A 12,914-nucleotide genomic window follows, 5' to 3' on the forward strand; every position below is an offset into this window, starting at 1 on the left:
CGACAGGATTAGATACACAGCTCAGCAGTCAGTATCACAAAGGACAGGATTAGATACATGGCTCAGCAGGCAGTATCACACAGGATAGGATTAGATACACAGCTCAGCAGACAGTATCACACAGGAGAGGATTAGATACACAGCTCAGCAGGCAGCATCACACAGGAGAGGATTAGATACACAGCTCAGCAGGCAGCATCACACAGGATAGGATTAGATACACGGCTCAGCAGTCAGTATCACACAGGATAGGATTAGATACACGGCTCAGCAGTCAGTATCACCCAGGATAGGATTAGATACACAGCTCAGCAGTCAGTATCACACAGGATAGGATTAGATACACAGCTCAGCAGTCAGTATCACACAGGAGAGGATTAAGCGGGAGTCACACATAGCAATCTCGCTAGCGATATCGCTGCTGAGTCACAACTTTTGTGACACAACAGCAATCTCACCAGCGAGATCGCTGTTTGTGACAGCGATCGGCCCCCCTGCCGGTATCGCTGATCGTTGCAAGAAACCTCTGGACATATTTTTCGTTGCTGGTCTCCCGCTGGCCAGCACGCATCGCTGCGTGTGACAGGCGGGAGACCAGCGATCAGCTGTAAAAAATAAAAAATATTGTTATTCTCACCTTCCGACGTCCCGCGCAGCCATCCCGCCTCTCTCCACGCTCCGGTCCCAGTAATCCTTTGCACGAATGACCGCGGGACGTCGGAAGGTGAGAATAACAATATTTTTTATTTTAATTCTATTTTTTTTACACGGATATGGCATCGCTGGTGAAGCTGCCTGTTTGACAGCTCACCAGCGATCACATAGCAACTTACCAGCGATCATGACACGTTGATATCGTTGTCGGAATCGCTGGTAAGTCGCTATGTGTGACTCCAGCTTTAGACACATGGCTCAGCAGTCAGTATCACACAGGAGAGATTTAGATACACAGCTCAGCAGACAGTATCACACAAGATAGGATTAGATACGCGATACGCAGCTCAGCACACAGTATCACACAATAGTATTAGATACATGGCTCAGCAGGCAGTATCACACAGGAGAGGATTAGATACATGGCTCAGCAGGCAGTATCACACAGGAGAGGATTAGATACACAGCTCAGCAGGCAGCATCACATAAGACAGGATTAGATACACAGCTCAACAGTCAGTATCACACAAGATAGGATTAGATACGCAGCTCAGCACACAGTATCACACAATAGTATTAGATACATGGCTCAGCAGGCAGTATCACACAGGAGAGGATTAGATACACGGCTCAGCAGTCAGTATCACACAGGAGAGGATTAGATACACGGCTCAGCAGTCAGTATCACACAGGATAGGATTAGATACATGGCTCAGCAGGCAGTATCACACAGGAGAGGATTAGATACACAGCTCAGCAGTCAGTATCATAGAATCGTAGAGTTGGAAGGGACCTCCTGGGCCATCTGGTCCAACCCCCTGCTCAAAGCAGGATTCGCTAAATCATCCCAGTCAGATGTCTGTCCAGCCTCTGTTTGAAGACTTCCATTGAAGGAGAACTCACCACTTCTCGTGGCAGCTTGTTCCACTCATTGATCACTCTGTCAAAAAGTTTTTTCTAATATTTAATCTGTGTCTCCTCCCATTCAGTTTCATCCCATTGCTTCTAGTCTTTCCTTGTGCAAATGAGAATAAAGTTGATCCTTCTACAATGTGACAGCCCTTTAGATATTTGTAGACAGTTATTAAGTCTCCTCTCTGTCTTCTCTTTTGCAAACTAAACATTCCCAAATCCTGCAACCTTTCCTCATAAGACAGGGTTTGCAGACCGGTCACCATTCTGGTCGCTCTTTTCTGAACTTGCTCCAGTTTGTTGATGTCTTTTTTAAAATGTGGTGCCCAAAACTGGACACAATATTCCAGATGAGGTCTGACCAAAGAGGAGTAGAGGGAAATAATGACTTCACGTGATCTAGACTGTATGCTTCTGTTAATACATCCTAGAATTGCATTTGCCTTTTTTGCTGCTGCATCACACTGTTGACTCATATTCCGTCTGTGATCTATTAGTATACCCAAGTCTTTTTCACATGTGCTGTCACTTAGCCCTATTCCTCCCATTCTGTATATGCTTTTTTCATTTTTATTGCCCAGATGTAGTACTTTGCATTTCTCCCTGTTAAAAACCATTCTGTTAGTTGCTGCCCACTTCTCCAGTTTATTTATATCTTTTTGAATCCTCTCTCTCTCTCTTCTCTAGTATTAGCTATCCCTCCTAGCTTTGTGTCATCAGCCAATTTAATCAGTTTACCCTCAATTCCTTCATCTAAATCGTTGATAAAGATGTTGAACAATACAGGGCCCAGGACAGAGCCCTGTGGTACCCCACTTGAGACATTCTTCCAACTGGATGTGCAGCCATTTACGACCACTCTTTGGGTCCGATCACTAAGCCAGTTATGAATCCACCTAACAGTTGCCTTGTCCAGTCCATACTTAGTCATTTTTTCAATAAGATTGTATGAGAGACTTTGTCAAATGCTTTGCTGAAGCCAAGATATACTATATCTACAGCATTTCCTTGATCCACCCAATCAGTGATTCCGTCATAGAAGGAAATTAAGTTAGTCTGACATGACTTATTAGTTACAAACCCATGCTGACTCTGTTTAATCACTTCATTCTTATCCAGGTACTGACATACATGTTGTTTAATAATTTGTTCAAAGATCTTTCCTGGTATAGAAGTCTGACTCACCGGCCTATAGTTGCCTGGGTCCACCTTCTTCCCCTTTTTGAAGATAGGAACAACATTTGCTCTTCTCCAGTCTTCTGGCACTTCTCCTGTTCTCCAAGAATTTTCAAAGATTATGGAAAGGGGTTCAAAAATTTCTTCTGCCATCTCCTTCAGTACTCTGGGGTGTAATTCATTTGGACCTGGAGACTTGAATTCATTTAGGTTAGCTAAGTGTTTCCTCACTATCTTTCTGTTTATAGATATCCTGGATTCTTCTATTCCCTTAATAGGACAGTGAAGAACAGTTGATGTTACATTTCCTTTCTGAGAGAAAACAGTTGCAAAATAGGAATTTAAAAGTTCAGCCTTCTCAACATCCTGTCTTACCATTTCATCATTTTCATCCTGTAAAAATCCTATAGCATCTTTGACTTTTCTTTTAGTTTTGACATATCCCCAAAATCCTTTATTATTGCTTTTGACATGTCTTGCAAGCCTCAATTCATTTTCAGCTTTAGATAATCTGATTTGTGCCCTGCAGGTTCTGCAGACAGCATTATATTCTTCTTTAGATATGCCTCCCTCTTTCCATTTTATAAACATTTTTTTCTTCCTTTTTAGCATGTGCTTAAGTTCTGTGTTCATCCATCCTGGTTTCCTTAAATGCTTCCTATTCTTCCCTCTTTTCGGAATTGTTAACAATCACACAGGATAGGATTAGATGCATGGCTTTTATGTGCAATATAATCATTATAATTTGTTATAACTAACCACTGTTGGTTACTATGCCCAGGCAACGACGGGCTCTTCAGCTAGTGTATATATATAGATATATAGATATAGATATATATATATATATCTATATCCTGATGGGATGAGATTCCCTGATAACTCAAAGGTAAAAATATGTCAAGGAACAGATTTTATTTGTTGCATTTTTTCCCACCATAGACTTCTATAGAGAAACTGAAAGATGCATGTAGAATCACAACTGTATTTCAAGATTATAAACTGCTGCACACAAAAAAAGGAAGAAAAAAAAAAAAAAAAAAAAAGTGCCCACATCCCCCCAAAAAATAGATAACAAGAAGTTGTGCAGATGGATATTTCATATTTTGGAGGGGGGGGAAAGAGGTGAAAAAACGTAGCATTTCTGCTATGTCCCCTTAGGGTGTGTGCACACGCTGTGGATTCTGCTGCGGATCCGCAGTGGATTTGGCCCTGCGGGTCTGCAGCAGTTTCTGCTGCGTTGTACAGTACCTTTATTTCCTATGGAAATAAAAAAAACGCAGTGCACATGCTGCGGATTTTTCCGCGGGTTACAATCCACAGCATGTCAATTCTTGGTGCGGATTTTGCTGTGGTTTCACACCTATCCATTATGAGGTGTGAAACCGCAGGGCAAAACCGCAGGCTAATCCGCAGATAAACCGCAGGAGTTTTGTCCTGCAGATTTTCCATTAAAATCCGCACAACCTAAAAACTACGTGTGCACTTGAAGTCACTGGCCAGAAAGAAATATGAATATTCATGTGCAGACAGCATTTCCCCTAGTTTCTTTTAAAGGGTATAATAAATTATATATATATATATATATATATATATATACACACACACACACACACACACACACACACACAAAATATATACACACACACACATATATAATATATACATACACACACATTTATATATATTCTTCACTCCTGTACTGTTTGCCCAGATGATCCTCAATGCAAAATATAGGATGTAGTCCAAAACTTAAAACTTGTTTTATTGGATATCCTTTAAAAACTTTACAAAGCATTCTATTTCACGTGAATTCTATATAATGGAACTGCAAGTCCCAGGAGAAGCATTACTTGGGGACACATTTTGAGCCTAGATGGTGTATATATATTTGCAGGAGTATGTATGATGTACATTTGCACCTCGGAAACAATATTTAGGAACCTCTGCATTAACCCTACCCTGAAAAAGTACAACCAGAGAAAGGGCACAGGGTTTAAAGACCAAGGGGTATGTACAGATCAGAGCAAAACAAGTACAGAATGAGCCATAAATCCTGGCAAAGTGGCAACAGAACAGTTTAGAAACTTTCTTTTATGTACCTGCAAGTAGTAGTTCAATTGTTTCAACAAACATCCTCCCCACATTCAAGCTGAATGTAATACAAGAAAACAACCACTAGAGGGAGAAGCAACAGAGGAGACAAACAGGTGACAGCGGACAACGTAGAGAGCGAAGGGAACTAACATGAGCCTGTACAGTAGTGTGGTAGTCAGAAGTGCACCACAGGCGGTACACACAGCACCAGTCATCAAGAATGTGACTTTTACAGCTCATGGTCACATGTGACCAGCTCTGATTCCTTTATAAATAGTTTTTTTTCTGGTTCCTTTCTTTTTTATTTTAAAGCGAAGCCACAACCCAAATCCCGCTGTGTCCCTTTTTGTGAACGCAAACAAAAAAATAGTGTCCTTCATGAAGCCCCTTGGGGTCTCTAGCGCCACCTATAGGAAGAGACAATCCTAGAATTTAATATTGACCTTGCCACATGACTGGTTATAAAGCCAAATCAGAATCTCCAACTGCAGAGACACTTCCTTCCAGTAGGTGGCACTACAATCCCCTGCTCTTATCTTCCATCCCTGAAGAGGCCATCTGCAGACACTGGCGCTGGCAGGCACTGTGCTAGCAGCACTGCAGAGGACACGGTTATTGCGGTCGATTCAAAGTAAGAAGACCACTACTAGCAAAGAGGCCATGAATGTGGCTGGCATATATAAAATGTATATTCATGCAGTTACAAAAAAAAAAAAGTTTCTTTAGCATGCACACGACACGTTTTTTCATAAAACCTGAAGGATTTCCTGCATACTTTGCTTCTTCTATGGCCCCCACCCTGGATCTGCCCCCATCCCCCTTCCCTATGCCATGGACTTCTATAAGCCCCATCCTGGATCTGCCTCATCCCCCCATCCACCTTCCCTATGCCATGGACTTCTATAGCCCCCATCCTGGATCTGCCCCATCCACCTTTCCTACAGCCCCTACCCAACATCCCTACAGTCCCTATCCCTATTCCCTTTTGTACACTTGCTTTGGCAAAACTAATGTGTATTTAGTCCTGCCAATAAAGCTTCTTTGAATCTAGAATCTTGACTTGCAGATCTGGAGCAGATCCTTTCAGCATTTTTGCTGCAGATTTCACCCATGCAAATAAATGGGAACAATTTGCACCAAAAAACACAAGTAATAATACATGCTTATTTTACACTGCACTTTTTCCTGCCAAGTGATGCAGACTTTTCTGCACCAAATACTTAACGTGTGCACATACACTTAATGCCAGGAGTTTTTTGGACCAGTGAATATTCACTGCTGATTGGTGGGGATCACTGGGACCAATACAAATCGAGGAACTTTTATCCTCTTTACTAAAAGGTGTGGCAGGTTGGACGCTTGACTGCCGCTTCATGACTTCTCTATGGAGCTGTTGGAAAAAAAAGTCAATTGCATCGCTCTGTGTTCCCATAGGTAATGAATGGAGCAACGGTGAAGCATGTGCAACGCCGCTCCATTCTCATGGTGATAAAGGCTCCCCCCGGTTCTGCTGGTCCCAGCTGTCGGACCGCCACTGATCAAGCAAGTTATCCAGCAGATAGGCAATAACGACTTTATTCGACAATCCCTTTTAGAATTCAATTCTGATAATGACTTGGTCTTGGCAGAGGTAAAAGCGGTTATTTGCTTTGAGTAATCAATTTATTATTAGAGCCCCCCCCCAAAAAAAGCTGATCACATAATCCAGCTATGATGGGCCCATTAGGAAAGTGTTGAACTTCCCTGCAGCGCCCCCGCAGGAGAACTGGAGAATAATACGCTGCCTATTGAAAATCAATAGATGCACGTACAAGTCTGGTTCAAATTTTTAAGATTTTTAATATTCATTGATTCTTTTATTTTGGAGGGCTAAATGAATCCCGCAGCTGCTGATCTACTAGATGTAAAATTATGAACAAGAATGGGGAAAATATATCAACGACGGCCACGTGCCAACACACAGGGGACAGGATCACTGATGCAGAAGGGAGAGAAGGGTTAAAGATGGAGGGAGTATCTCTGGAGCAGTGATCCCGCGACCTCGTGTCACGTCACATGACTCCCGGCCAGTCAGTCATTTAATCTTTCTAGGAAGACAAAGGGACACGTGCTTTGGGGATGTGGGGGTCCTCCCCGTATCAGAGCCGGTCACCATGGCAACGATTATGAGCAAGCCAGCAACGTACAATAGCAAAAGAATGCAGAAAATCCAAAATCAAATAATAAAAAACGCCAAGAGAGCGTCCTACACAAACAGGCACAGATTTGTTCTGATGGAGCTTGGCCTTTGATTTGCTACAGTAATGGTAACTATGGGGAATAATAATAAAAAAAACAGGATTCATAGTGCAATGAATAACTGGACTAATTGACATCAGTTGGTTTCCCTTTTTATTGCCAAAATTACAGAGCTTGACTGCCCAAAATAGAGTCCCACCTAACTGCATAATCACAAAAAAATAAAATAAAAAAGGGATGAAATATTGAATGTGAGATATCACCCGTACCGCATCCTACCCACCCTTTAAATTTGCTGGAGAAACATAGCTGGTGGAAATAGAGTCCCTCCAGAAAAAGGTTATCTTGTTTGTGGACGAACGCAAAAAAAGTTGCCAGTGGACTAGGACTCCTGAATTACCCCAACTGCCAATAGACTATGGCTAGAATGAACCGCTCTGGCAACCAGTAGACTATGGGTAGCCTGCACCACTCCGGTAGCCCACAGACTATAGCTGGCCTGGGCCACTCCAGTAACCCACAGACTATAGCTGGCCTGGGCCACTCCAGTTACCCACAGACTATAGCTGGCCTGGGCCACTCCAGTAACCCACAGACTATAGCTGGCCTGGGCCACTCCAGTAACCCACAGACTATAGCTGGCCTGGGCCACTCCAGTAACCCACAGACTATAGCTGACCTGGGCCACTCCAGTAACCCACAGACTATAGCTGACCTGGGCCACTCCAGTAACCCACAGACTATAGCTGACCTGGGCCACTCCAGTAACCCACAGACTATAGCTGACCTGGGCCACTCCAGTATCCCACAGACTATAGCTGACCTGGGCCACTCCAGTAACCCACAGACTATAGCTGGCCTGGGCCACTCCAGTAACCCACAGACTATAGCTGGCCTGGGCCACTCCAGTTACCCACAGACTATAGCTGGCCTGGGCCACTCCAGTAACCCACAGACTATAGCTGGCCTGGGCCACTCCAGTAACCCACAGACTATAGCTGGCCTGGGCCACTCCAGTAACCCACAGACTATAGCTGACCTGGGCCACTCCAGTAACCCACAGACTATAGCTGACCTGGGCCACTCCAGTAACCCACAGACTATAGCTGACCTGGGACACTCCAGTTACCCACAGACTATAGCTGACCTGGGCCACTCCAGTAACCCACAGACTATAGCTGGCCTGGGCCACTCCAGTAACCCACAGACTATAGCTGACCTGGGCCACTCCAGTAACCCACAGACTATAGCTGACCTGGGCCACTCCAGTATCCCACAGATTATAGCTGACCGGGGCCACTCCAGTTACCCACAGACTATAGCTGGCCTGGGCCACTCCAGTTACCCACAGACTACAGCTGGCCTGGGCCACTCCAGTTACCCACAGACTATAGCTGGCCTGGGCCACTCCAGTTACCCACAGACTATAGCTGGCCTGGGCCACTCCAGTTACCCACAGACTATAGCTGGCCTGGGCCACTCCAGTTACCCACAGACTATAGCTGGCCTTGGCCACTCCAGTAACCCACAGAATATAGCTGGCCTGGGCCACTCCAGTAACCCACAGATTATAGCTGACCTGGGCCACTCCAGTTACCCACAGACTATAGCTGGCCTGGGCCACTCCAGTAACCCACAGATTATAGCTGACCTGGGCCACTCCAGTTACCCACAGACTATAGCTGACCTGGGCCACTCCAGTTACCCACAGACTATAGCTGGCCTGGGCCACTCCAGTTACCCACAGACTATAGCTGGCCTGGGCCACTCCAGTAACCCACAGACTATAGCTGGCCTGGGCCACTCCAGTTACCCACAGACTATAGCTGGCCTGGGCCACTCCAGTAACCCACAGATTATAGCTGGCCTGGGCCACTCCAGTAACCCACAGACTATAGCTGGCCTGAGCCACGCCAGTAACCCATAGACTATAGCTGACCTGGCCCACTCCAGTAACCCACAGACTATAGCTGGCCTGGGCCACGCCAGTAACCCATAGACTATAGCTGGCCTGGACCACTCCAGTAACCCACAAATGAAAGCTGGCCTGGGCCACGCCAGTAACTCAGAATGTAGTGAGTATGGACCACTCCTGTTACCCACAGACTATAGCTGGCCTGGGCCACTCCAGTAACCCACAAATGAAAGCTGGCCTGGACTACTCCAGTTTCCAGTAGACTATGGTTGGCTTGAACCATTCCAGTAACCGGTATACTTTGGCTAACCTATACCACTCTAGTACCTAGTAGACAATAGCCAACATGAACCATTCCAGAAACACAAAGGCAAAATCTGGTGCTTGGACCATTCCAGTAACTGTCAGACCATGGCTGGAAGGAATGTACCACTCTTGTAACCAGTAGATCGTGGACCACTCCAGCAGCTCAATTAATCGCTTTTGGTCAACGGAAATAAAAACTCTTGTAGTCAATCAATATTAGAAATTTTAAGCTGACACCAACTTTTTTTTCTAAGGTCATCAATAATCCATTTCCTGGCTTTCATCCAGCGGTCAATAAATAGGGGCACAGTGACTTTTCGATGTTGAGAAATATTGAAGCAAGTTTCAATTCTGAAGTGGCAAGCCTGAAGTTTGATCTGTGATTTTCCCAATTTAATAAGCTTTAAGTTTAACTTCAGAAACCATCTTGGCAGTCCAGTTGGGCACCACTGTTATATGCCAGAGAAGTTCAATGCAATGACTTTCCAGCAGCTGCAAAACCTGAAGTTTTGCAACAGCTGGAGAAACACAAATTGGAGGTCACTAGTAGAAGCCTTACATCTTGAACCCAAAATTGAGAAAAAACAATGGCAAAATCCATCTTCACATTATCCATTACTCGTTATGCCATTTTGCAGAGTCTGAATAAGTAGCAGGCTAGCCTACGGCAAGTGGACATGTAATCTGTATGCGTGGATTTGCCTCCTTGTAAGGAGCTGTTTACTTTTAGCTAAATGTGGATTTGTTCCTTCCAACGTCCTAATCTGCATATTGTCAAATGAATCTTGTTTATTTAATGCTCCTGCCAGTGTGTTTTGCTCATCATTTTAGTAATCTGCAGTCTTCGGGGAGCCCTTGTGTAGGTACCCTGATCTGCATTCACTGTGTAGACAGAGAATTTGGTGCCAAGTTTTTTTTCCATGAAACATATATGAGTTGAGCTTGTGATGTTTTATACAAAGCCAGCTGCATGAGGCGAGATCTGACAGAAGTAAAATACTCAGGACAAGTAGACAGCTCCCACAGTCCATGCTGCATTTGATGTCTGCCATGCGGGTATATTAATCCCTATCACGGGCAATGAGGCGGGCGGGTTGTAAGTTCTGATTTCACTGGAGGTTTCAGCTCATCCGCCAAACTTTTGTTTTCTCATCAAAACTTTTACTGTCACGCTTTGACGGTCTTCAGTAAGGAATGGGGGGGCCTCAAACTGTCCCTGAAACTGGGACCCTAACTATCCCTGTCCCGGGGTACTCTTGAAGGTAGAGAGGCCTGGGTCTCTGACCTTACTGTGCTCCTGTTAAACCCGGATTTGTCCCCTTCCTCCACCCCATGAGGCATGGGACAGAAATGTACACACACACACACACACACACACACGATAGATAGATAGATAGATAGATAGATAGATAGATAGATAGATAGATAGATAGCAACAACGATCTCCAATTCAGCACAGCGTCGCTAAGAAGCAAAGCTTTCACTGGCATGGCAGAGAAGTTCTGGCCAGGTTTAATAGGGAGAGGTAATGACCAGATCTATTCCTGCTTTCTTCCTCTAGTTTTACCTTACACTTCCAGCCTTTGCCTTATGTGACCATTTTTCTGACTACCAGACAGGTATAGTCATTACTGTGCTCTCAGTGGATCAGTCTTCTCTTGCATGCCTGAAATCCAGCAAACTACAGCATGACTCTCCAACAATGTCCTCCCTATACCTCCTGTTGTCCTCTTCCGATAGAGCACCTTATCGCATGCTCACTCTGCCCAATCAATATCTCTGACTAGAGGTTCTCTTGGGAATTCTACATTTCGGTCTTTGACACGACTGCTCATTACAAGCCCCAGGAACCACTTATACCATATGGAGAATAAGAGAACCAGTAAGGCAGACTTTGGAAACTAGTCACTGGAAAAGTAGATCGTGGAGTGGAGGAAATTCAACGTAGAGAAAAAAAAATTAAAAAAAGTGATGTCCCCAGACTCCACTGACCACTTTCCTTAAATAACCGGACACAATTCTAGAACTTGGAAAGGCAAGTACACCCAACAGGTATAAATGCCCAATTTTCACCAGACCACCAGGGAACAAAACGTTACCACCTTCTCCCATTTACAAAATATACTATTAATTTGTCTGCACAGGAACATTGCCGAACCTGCCAACTATTTAGTGGTGACCTTCTGATTCTCCCTCGAAAGACAATGTTGGGGGTGGGGAGGTGGAATAAGGAAAGAGGATGAAGAATTTCATCACCAGTGGTGTCCTTACTCCCCGCTACCAATCGAGAAAAAAAAAAACCAAACATACATTTATCCAAAACGGGCATTCACATGTATGGGTGGGGGATCTGGAAGAGTTGTTGGCCTACTGAATTTTTGGACACCAGCTATTGAAAGTAAATGGTCATCTGAAGGCCAACTGCGTTCAACAGTCTCGAAAAAACGAAATAGGATGATTGATATGGTAAATGTTTTCTGTGATCTGCTTAAACTTAGTCCTTACAATCACTGAACTACAAAACGGGTGGGCACCATACAAGTGGCCATTGTGTAAACCCTCTATAAAGTATCATTCTCAACCTCAGCCTACAGGTCCGTAGAGTTTTCTTCTCGCTCCAGAAAGGAGCATTCAGACAGTGTGATTATCATGGTGGATTACCAGATTACCCTGGCCTTTTATGTAAACTCGGGTGACTTCCCAAAACAATTCGATGCCAGACATGCCCATTGTTGTGGCATAGGGGCCCTGGTCTGTATAATCCATGTAGAATTTTTTTTACCCATGTGTGTCTGGCCAAATGTGTCTGGTCTATTTGTTGTAGGAAGAGACGCCAATTAAAACCAACTTGATGCTCATTACTTTTTTTTCCCATTATGAAAGCACCAAAGGGAATACTAGTCCCGTTAATCGGGACTTTGAGAGGAGCAGTCTTGTAAGCAACCCAACTTTCTGCGACTATCAAGTACTTGCCCATACAGTAAAGAAAGGATGGAGAAGAAATCTAACAATACATGGAGTCAGGCTTCCTGATCATGGCAACTCTCTGGGGCTACAAGAATAAAGCTTCATTTTGGAAAGAAAATATTGGGTGATCAGATCTCAAAACGTGAACCTTTTTAGGCTAGGGGAACACTGCAACTTTGGCCATGACACAGTTCACACGGCCAAGAATCGATTTCTGCTGTTACCTTGCAGTATAATGCAGGTGAAGGGGGTTTACAGAATATTGCAAAAAAAAATCCAACCGGTTCTAACTTTTGTTTCCATAGCTTTCCACAGGTAGGTGTCTGAGCAATCGGGACCTTGGTCCAACTCTGCACTCTTCTGCTGACACATAGTGAGTAGTGATGAGCGAATGTGCTGGGATAAGGTGTTATCAGACCATGCTCGGGTGATAACAGAGTGTCTTCGACATGCTTGAAAAATATGTTTGTTTGAGTACCTGCGGCTGCATGTCTTGTGGCTGTTAGGGAATCCCTGCATGTGTTGCGGCTGTCTAACAGCTGGTGGGGACTCAAACATATTTTTCAAGCATGCTGAAGACACTTTATTAGCAGCCGAGCATGCTCAGATAACTTATCTAAGCATGTTCAATCATTACTAAATAATGAGGTGA

At 44.3% G+C, this 12,914-nt stretch overlaps 1 protein-coding gene across 3 annotated transcripts in view; it reads right to left on the reverse strand.

The window, feature by feature from the left end:
- Positions 1-12,914, reverse strand: part of LRP8 (LDL receptor related protein 8) — a 192,342-nt gene that overhangs the window by 54,227 nt on the left and 125,201 nt on the right. The window lies entirely within an intron of this gene.

The sequence above is a fragment of the Dendrobates tinctorius genome, unplaced genomic scaffold, assembly GCF_039654945.1.
Source record: "Dendrobates tinctorius isolate UK_male_01 unplaced genomic scaffold, ASM3965494v1 ptg000396l, whole genome shotgun sequence".
In the NCBI taxonomy this organism is placed as follows: Eukaryota; Metazoa; Chordata; class Amphibia; order Anura; family Dendrobatidae; genus Dendrobates; species Dendrobates tinctorius.